General features: G+C 32.7%; 1 pseudogene; it reads left to right on the forward strand.

Moving 5' to 3' along the window:
* The first annotated feature begins 5026 nt into the window (after nt 1-5026).
* Nucleotides 5027-6214, forward strand: LOC149563721 (acyl carrier protein 5, chloroplastic-like; annotated as a pseudogene).
* Nucleotides 6215-7439: the final 1225 nt, after the last annotated feature.

Consider the following 7439-nt stretch of genomic DNA (forward strand, 5'->3'; position numbering starts at 1 on the left):
AGGATTGTAGATTGTGCAGAATAGTGATGCCATTTTCATTTCACAAGCTAAGTACTTGAAAGACTTACTGAAGAGATTTAGTTTAGAAAGTTGTAAACCTATTGGTACACTTGTGATAACTGGTCATAAGTTATCCAATAAAGATGAGACACCTGTAGTAGAGTAGAAGAAGTACAGATCCATGATTGGAGGTTTGTAGTATTCGACTCACACGAACCAGATATAGAAAATGTAGTTGAGACTGTAGCTAAATTTCAAGCTAATCCTAAGGAGTATCATTTTGCAGTAGTAAAGAGAATATTTAGATATTTGAAAGGAACATCTAACTATGGAATTTGGTATGATAGATTGGGTGATTTCACTCTATGTGCATATACTGATGCGGATTGGGGAGGTTGTATGGATGACAGAAAGAGCACCAATGGTGGAGCATTCTTTCTTGGAGGAAGATTGGTTTCTTGGCTAAGAAAGAAGCAAGATTGTATTTCTTAGAGTACAGTTGAGGCAGAGTATGTTGCAACAACAAATAATTGTAATCAAGTTATGTGGATGAAGTAGATGCTGAAGGATATTAGAATTGAGTTTGAAGAACCTATTATCATTTATTGTGATAACACAAGTACAATAAGTATGTCTAAGAATATTTTGTATTGTATTCTAAGACTAAGCATATATCTATTAAGTATCATGTGCAGAGAGAGAAAGCAATAGAAAATGAGATCACATTGGAGTATGTGACTACTAAAGATCATATTGCAGATATCTTTATGAAGCCTTTGCCTAAAGATACATTTGAGTGCTTGAGAGGCATGCTTGGGGTTATGCCCCTGCCTACTTTTGAGTAGATAATGCAGAGAGTGCATCAGTCCAGTGGTGCAGAGCACTATTGTTAGATTGGACTGAATGCTAATGCTTCTCGTATGGGGGAGTATCTGTGTTGAGCAGAGTTACTGAGGACTCTTGGTATTTGGTTTTGAATAGTACCTTTGGACACTCAAGCTGGTTGAAGACTTGGAGTAGCATATTAGCAGTTAGTATGTTGTAACATTGATATTGAGGCCTTTGACATTGATGTCAATGGGGGAGAGTATGCATGAAAAACATCTTCTAAGTTATGGGGGAGAAAAACTCCTAAGTAATGGGGGAGAGATATCTCTTTAGGGAGATTTAGAAATATTCATGTAAGAAAGCAGGAATATGAACCTGATGTATTGTGAATTATTTAGTGTGAAGTAAACAATTATTATCAAAGAAATAGGAGTATGCGCTTGTTGTGTTAAGACTTTTTAGCGTGTGGACAACTGATGATGGTCAATAGCAGTAGAAAAACACTGTTTGGTATTCTTGGAGCTTAGATGTTTTTCATCTATGTTCCATCAATGTCAAAGGGGGATATTGTTAGCATGAATGTTGATGATACTACTTTGAGGGAGTATCTTAAGCATTGAAGAATATTGACATGTTGCATTTATGATCGTGTTTGTCATTGATGTCAACATAGCATGGTTTTTGTAAAGACTAGTTGAGTAGTAGACATAGATTTTAATGGTATAAACAATGCATTGATTTTTTGGTGATGCATAGTCATGGACATGTTCCACACGGTGTCTTGATGATGTGGTCGAGTGTGCAAAGTCTAAGTTGAAAACGTACAAAAGTTGTACCTGATTTACAAAGAGTAGTTCAGAGATATAGTATTGGGAAAGCTATTCCCGATGATTGTTCGCTCTCTTACATCTGAGATGCAATAAGAAGATGCATAGTTAGGCAGCGACAAAGGTTAGTCAGTTGGTGACATCAATGAGTGTGCAAGCCCTAGTATAGCACTTTTGAAGTTTTGTATAGACTATGAGCCAACAATGCTATTGTAATTGTAATTAATTAACTATCTTATTATAATTAATTAAGAAAGCCTCAAGGTCAACTCAAGGAATTATTTTTAAGATATGGTATAAAGGATAGATGTTTTCCTTGTTTGTAAAGGGGATGAAGCATTGTATGAAGTGAAAAGTCCAAAAAGGAGTAGAGTGTTTGAGGAATGTGTGTATGCAATTCAAGGGATTATTGAATGCAAGTTTTGTGATCTGGTTACAAAATTAGAAGGAGCAGAGGTCCGAGTGACAGGAAAAAGGAAGAGGAAGGAACAATACAGTACAATTATATTATTTTGCAAGGAATAATGAAAAGATCATTTAGACAATGGGTTCATTGGTCTTGCCCTTGAAGCTGTTTGGGCAGTGGGTCCAACTGTCTTCCACAACTCCTAATAGGGATTCAAAGTCTCCTAACAGGGACTCATATGTACTGAATGTATTCATGTAGACTCCTAACAAGGTTCATCCTCTAACAAGAAATATTTATATTACTACATCATCTTGTGGGTACCATCCCCACTAGGGTTTTCCCTCTAATCAAGGGTTTCCCTAGTTAACATATCTGGTGTTATTGAGTATGAGTATTTTGTTATGGTTTCAGTTAATATTGTTCATATGGTTAAGTTTGTTTAAGGTTGATAATTGTGATAATAGTTGGATAACTAATAATAGTTGGATAACATATTAGTGGACTATATATTCTAAGACAAATTATTCTTAGACTTGTGTTCTCAAATGCCCATTGACCCCCTTTATATTACTCTTGTTGGAAAACCAACGGTCAAGAGTTATTCTAAATCAAGGATTGAGATTAATAACAGCCTAATAAATCCTAACCAATTAGTTTTTAGGTGGTTCTAAAAGAGATCAATTAATTAACAAATAATTGTCCCCATTCCCAAAAAATTGTTAAAAAAACAATTATTTACTAAATCCTAGTGAATAGATGAACAAGTGTCCAAGCTACTAAAACTAACACTCCCTCTTAGTGAGGAAGTTGTTATGCATAACACCCAGCTTATCTTTGAAGAAGATTAATTTTTCCTTCTGACTGAAGTTATTCCTGATGTATATATGCTTAGACCTATCATATATGATTTCTAATCCTTCTCAATCTATCCTCCAAAGTAAGCTATGCCACAATGAAATGTCATATTATACTTCTCCTATAGAAATTTGAATTTTTCAATTTACTCACATTTTCAGGCATTGAATAACTTTCCTTGATTATTATTGATTTCCCTTCGGGGTTATCATCTATGTTCATGAACTACTCAAATGCACATATTACATATTACTATCCAACAATTGTGTAAAAAATATGAAATTGAAAAATTATTGTTATTGTTTTGGACAAACATAAAACTCTTAAAAAAAATTCTAAACTTTAAAATTATTTATTTAAATTATAAAATGTTAAATTTAAGAAAAATTATATATCTTTATTTGATAAGTAGAAGAAATTTCCATAGCAAGTCAAATTATGATGTTGATATTAGATTTCAAATAGGGGAGAGGACCCAGTACTTGAACACCCTAACTTTGCGCTTATCAAAACTCTATGTAAAAATTTCAAATCACTCCCAATTTTTTACAGCAGCTTACTTGGTGAGTCATCTACTTATAACTAAGTTTTCAAGTCCACATCACATGTTATGATGCCACATCAAAATGCTTTTTTCCAAGTTGTCCAAAATAGCCCAAAATAAAAGTGAGACCAATGGTTGATGTGACATCACATCATCGGTTAATTTTTATAACTAAGGGTACATTTTATTCAATTTTGGGTAGTTAGCATTGTACTAACAACTTTAAAGTCACAAGTATTGGTACAATGTTGTCAAAAAAATTAGACATTAAGTCAATAAGTGTACGTATTAAGTGAACAACTCCTATCACAACTATTAGAACGCGTTCAAGTATTGGGTCCTCTCCTCCATGTAATTTTTTGTCAATATTTTTAATCCATATTTCATGAGTGGTTCACTAGATCACATCTCACATTAAAATGAGTGGAGCACTTTGGCACTCATTGGATCTAAGTGATGCTCAACATAAATAAAGAACTGAAACTTCCTTGGAGGTCACACATTCCAATACTACTCCAAAGTAAGCTGACTAAAACACACTGAAAAATAGATTCTTGTGAACTACCATTCATAAAACATGAATGAATTAATTTGAACAACTATCTTATATTTATCAAAATCCATTTATTAATATTAAAACATAACTCACTTCATCTCTAATATTAAACAAGGACGCAAAGCGTCTAGTTCCTACCTAAAGAAGAAAATAATATGAGTTTTATGCAATAATAAAATGTATAAAGTCTTGAAAATAATATGTTCCATTTTGTGTATAAATAATTAAAAGCCCTACAAAAAAACAAGTCAATTTGTAAATAAATATATATTTTATGAATTATTTCAAATATAATATAAATGAAAACTTTATATTTGCAAAAAAAATTGAATAATAAATTGTTTTGATTGGACAAACAAATAAAGGTAAATATATATTTATGAATTATTAGTTCTTTTAAATATAATATATGAAAATTTTATAGTTGTGAAAAGTAATTGAATAATAAATTGTTTTGATTGGACAAACAAATAAAGGAAAAAGTTGCACTCCCTCCTGTACCACAAAATGACCACTCAAATTGTCAATAAATATATTATATTGAATTATTTTAAATATAATAAATATGAAAATTTTATAGTTCAAAAAGTAATTAAATAATAAAGTGTTCTAATTAGACAAACAAATTAAAAGATAAAAGTGTATTAAATGCTATCAGCTAACAAAAACATCCATTTATCATTTTTATCAAAATAATTTGAACACAAACTAGTTTTTCAATATAGCTAGATTGAAATTGTAATTTTCTCTACTTATTTCTGGAAAGCAGAGTCCAAACCTAAGCTAGCTGTAATAGCTAAAATGCAATATGAAGTTATAAAAGGCGAGACGGAGGGCTCAATATGCCAGCAAACATTGTAGAAAATCTGCGTTGGTTAGAACGAGACACTGTACTTCATCATTTCAGCTAAATTTTAACTCTCAAACCCTTTAATTCTTTCCCTGGAATCTCAGGCAAGAAACCAAAAGAAACAAGCATTGATTTGATTTTGTGTTTTACAATAGCAATGGCAGGAGCACTAGCAATTTCAACCCCCACCTCATCACTCATTTAGCCAATTTCACTGAAAAGGAACGACCATGCAGCTTGTCACCAATCTCAACATATTATGATACAATCATCATCTGTAAGTAAAATGTTTGACATATGATTAGTTGCAGGGATCGAACTCTGGTCGTCTATGAAAATTTACTAAATTACTGAATTTTGATGTTTATTTATCCATTGCAAAGAGTTTCTTAGTTAAATGGATTGCAGAGAGTTTCTCATTTAAATGGACTACGAGTCTGTCTCCAACACCAAGTTACTGCAAACAAAACATGGAAAACCCGTTCCTTTGGCTGGAGGCATTCACAATCTTTGCTGTCACCGTGAGTTTAAATTTTCCCTCAAATTTAAGGATCACAGATAAAGGGAATTTCTTGATTTGACATTGTGAATGACATTTATGCAGGCTTTGGTGGAAACACTAGCGACAATGTAGGATGTAATTGCAAAGCAACTATCAATTGAGGTGGAAACCGTTCAGCTGACAACTAAGTTCATCGATCTAGGAGCCGATTCACTACATACCGTAAATAACTATAAAACCTAGCTTTTAAATTGTTCTGTGTATTGTGCAATTCCTGGCTTTGAAATTGTCATGTATATTGAGTAAAGGCTAGTGCAAAATTGTTGCTTCTTGTGTAAAACCTAGCTTTTATTTTGTTCTCTGGATTGTATAAAAACTAGCTTTAAAATTGTTTATGTATCATGTAAAACCTAGCTTTAAAATTGTTCCGTGTAATGGGCGAATGCTAGGTTTAAAATTGTTGTTTGTTGCCAAATTTAGCTTTAAAATTGTTGTTTGTTGGATCAAATCTAGCTTTAAAATTGTTTTGTGCATTGTGTAATCGTGTAATTTATAAAATCTAGCTTGTTGTTACGTGTATTGTGTAAAACATAGCTTTGAAATTGTTGTGTGTATTTTGTTGAAGTGATATGAAAAGTGCATCACGTATTTGTTTTGCAGGTGGAAATAATGATGGCATTGGAGGAGAAGTTTGAGATATTGATCGGAGAGGGAGGAGTAGAAAACATTGCAATAGTTCAAGATGTAGAAAAGATATTGATCGGAGAGGGAGGAGTAGAAAACATTGCAATAGTTCAAGATGTAGCCGATCTCATTGAGAAGGTCAAATCAGAGGGTGCTTAACAATTGTACATTCGATGGCACCAAATTGTTGTGGCCAGATTAATTTTCATTTTCTGTAATAGTCCATGATCAAAAATTTTGTAAGCGCTCAACCGCAGATGGACCACCAATAAACTTAAATTTTCTTGTTCTTTCTTTTGGGTGGGGATTATTTCAGATGCAGCTTTTTAAATATTTATTGTTAACCTTATTATTTATTAGTGATCTATGTTATGGTAGTCTATAAGCAATTTATAGATCCACATGTATATATATGGCTTAAATAGGATCTATTTTTATTTTCTATCTTCATTTCTAATTAACAAACGAATAATTAGTACCTGTAATTAGTGAAGGTATAAGGGACAAGTTTATAGATAAATATAGGAAAGACAAGCTCATAAGGCACAACACTTGGTGAAGGTTTTGCAAATGGGATTGCAAGCAGAGTGATTTAACCATGGAGTGAATTCTGTAGTTAAGCGCGCTCAAGCTAGAGTAGTACAGGGATGGGTGACCTCTCGAGAAGTCCTAGTGCTTCATCTCTGTGAACATCACCTAGATCCAATGAGTGCTAAGTGTTCCGTTTATTCTCATGAGAGATGGATTTGTGTTGAATAACTACTCATGAAATATGATGTAAGGCCCCTTCCCCAGTACCATATTATAAACTAACACAAATATGGTCGAAACTAGGAAGCATAAGGAGGTGAGATGTCATGTCTTTGTCTCTCATGCAAGGTATGTGAATTATTGACTACTACCATACACCTTATGATAGAATAATGATAAGTAGGTTCTGGGATTTAGGTATGTCATGATTGGCATCTTTCTTATTAATATTGGACCTGAGATCTTATTAAGATTGATATACATTGTAGTCATTATTGTCATAAGTATCATACCCAAAATTTTATTAGGTTGGTAAGCTAAGACCCTATGGAATAAAGACTCGAGATGTTATAACTTAGAAAACTATGTCGATGGGTTCATAGGTTCATAGTATGTTATGATCTATTAGGATAGTTATTTTAGGAGGCCATTGTGAAAATATGAATTAACACCCACCCTTGTGAGTACTAATAATAATTATAGATAGAAATTGTTATCAATATAAATAAAGGCCTACTCGGTAGAGCTCGACATGATGAATATAATAAGTCAATCCTTGTAAAAGTAGTATTAGGTGGATAGGCTACAACGAATGATGATTAAGATAAAAGTATAATATATTGACTAATAGATA

The sequence above is a fragment of the Cupressus sempervirens genome, chromosome 4, assembly GCF_028749045.1.
Source record: "Cupressus sempervirens isolate cs-2001-9-10 chromosome 4, ASM2874904v1, whole genome shotgun sequence".
Lineage (NCBI taxonomy): Eukaryota > Viridiplantae > Streptophyta > Pinopsida > Cupressales > Cupressaceae > Cupressus > Cupressus sempervirens.